Source organism: Aethalodelphis obliquidens, unplaced genomic scaffold (assembly GCF_003676395.1).
Source record: "Aethalodelphis obliquidens isolate GAN/ISIS:26980383/991018 unplaced genomic scaffold, ASM367639v1 scaffold107, whole genome shotgun sequence".
In the NCBI taxonomy this organism is placed as follows: Eukaryota; Metazoa; Chordata; class Mammalia; order Artiodactyla; family Delphinidae; genus Aethalodelphis; species Aethalodelphis obliquidens.
This window is the reverse complement of record NW_020838051.1, coordinates 1,030,708-1,032,819: the sequence shown is the minus strand read 5'-3', so window position 1 is coordinate 1,032,819 and position 2,112 is coordinate 1,030,708. Positions and strand designations below refer to the sequence as shown.

General features: G+C 39.6%; 1 pseudogene; it reads right to left on the bottom strand.

Annotated features, from left to right (window-relative positions):
• Window positions 1-1,400: 1,400 nt before the first annotated feature.
• LOC113614874 (40S ribosomal protein S21 pseudogene) lies at window positions 1,401-1,670 on the bottom strand (annotated as a pseudogene).
• Between the last annotated feature and the right edge of the window lie 442 nt (window positions 1,671-2,112).

Genomic DNA, 2,112 nt, shown 5'->3' with positions numbered 1-2,112 from the left:
TTTATGGATTTGGTGAAAGTCAATTATTTCTAAATGAAGGTCTTGAACTATATTTAATTTTCCAGTGTGAGAAGAAATGCTTTCTTAGATGAGATGGGAAAACAGCTTTCAACTCTGAGTAATGACCTTTTAGGTATGTGGCTTATACAGTGCTGTGCTTTCTCAAGGACAGCCCCATGGAAGAATGCTCTTTTTTTTTTTTTTCAGATTAGCTTAATAAAAAGAAAATGGTAGGAAATTAGTTTCTCCAGGATACTTTTATACCAGATCATTATTATTAGTTAGAGTTTGTCCTAAAGAGTGGCACTAATTTGAAATGTTAGGTTTTGAGCATGTATTTTAAATCTTTAAATTATGACCATGCAGATAATTGTATTGGATTATTTTAGTTTTATCAGCAAAAGCAAAATGAGTAATGCTTTAAAAACTATTCATATTTCAGAGTAACTTTGGATTCTGAGTGACTAAAAACATGAACTGTGTCTGAGTCACTTTGCTTTAACTATATTTTGGGGGTTGCTCGATTTATTTAATTGCCTTGAGCAGAACACATTTGTGTCCTAGTGATGGCTCACTCTCCCCCTGCTTTCATGGGGGTGGAGCACTTTGGAGATGCGAAGTGATTATTTTTGGTTTCATCCGTCAAAGGGAATAGAATGAGATAAAAAAGCATTAACTTCTTTTTTTCTAAACTTAAATTTCCAGCAATCTCAAAAGATGACTGCTTCTTAGCAAAGAATGTTGGCAGAGTTTATTTGATTGCAAAATTATCGGAATAGATGTTTTGAAAGTTATCTCTTTGCCGAAAGTCCAATTAAATCTTATTTAATGAGTGGAGAATCGTGCTAAGTGCTGTGAGGATTATAGAGAAGTATTATTTACAGTTCCTGCGTTCAGTGTTTTAGAGTCTAGTTGGGAAGACATGTTGTACTAAGCTGAAAATGCAACAAACATGCAAAACTGTAAGTGTTCACTATTAAATATGCATGATTGATGGTAAGAACTATAGGACTTCAAAAGGAGGCACTTGTGGTGGCTTGAGTGGGCAGAGGCTGTACTGTAGTGAGGAAGCCCTGGAGCCAGAAGCCCTGGGGCTGAATCCCTGCCTTTCTGCCTAAGAGCTGTGAGTGCTTGCTTAACTTATTTAACCTCTCTAGGCCTCGCCTTTCTTCTCCTATAAAAGAGAACAACAGGAATACCTATCCCGTAAAGCAATGATATGGATTAAATGAATTAATGTAAACATCTCACTATGTGTATTGGTTTCATTTACCAGTGCCTGATATATGGAAAGTTATACATATATGGAAAGCAGTCAATAAATTTTAGTCATTGTTAGGGAATACAACTTTCTAGAGTTGTGTTTTGATATATTAACTTAATTTGGGGGGGTTCACTATTTATTTATGACAAATATTCCACATCCATGATCCTCTCCAGTCAGGAGTTCTTTGAGAGATGCCGTCCGCCTTGGCCAGTTGGAGAATGGAGTCTTCTGACTCACCCATCCTGTGAATGGCCCTGCAGATAGAGTAGGTTTTAAACTGGCCATTGAACCTGGCTGTCACCTTGTCAAGCTCGGCCAAATTCGTCTGGACGGACGCGTGGTCCTTGGAGCCGCTGATGCGGTTGTGCGGTGCGCACAGGTCCACGAAATCGTCGTTTTGCATGTTGAGGGCGCGTCTGGTGGCACCACAGTGGGCGCGAACGCAGAAAGCAAACTTTTTTTAACATCTTTATTGGAGTATAACTGCTTTACAATGGAGTGTTAGTTTCTGCTTTATAACAAAGTGAATCAGCTGTACATATACATATGTCCCCGTATCTCCTCCTTCTTGCGTCTCCCTTCCACCCTCCCTATCCCACCCCTCTAGGTGGTCACAAAGCACCGAGGTGTTGTACCTGTGCTATGTGGCTGCTTCCCACTAGCTATCTGTTTTACGTTTGGTAGTGTATATATGGCAATGCCACTCTCTCACTTCATCCCAGCTTACCCTTCCCCCTCCCTGTGTCCTCAAGTCCATTCTCTACGTCTGCGTCTTTATTCCTGTCCTGCCCATAGGTTCTTCAGAACCTTTTTTTTGTTTTTTTAGATTCCATATATATGTGTTA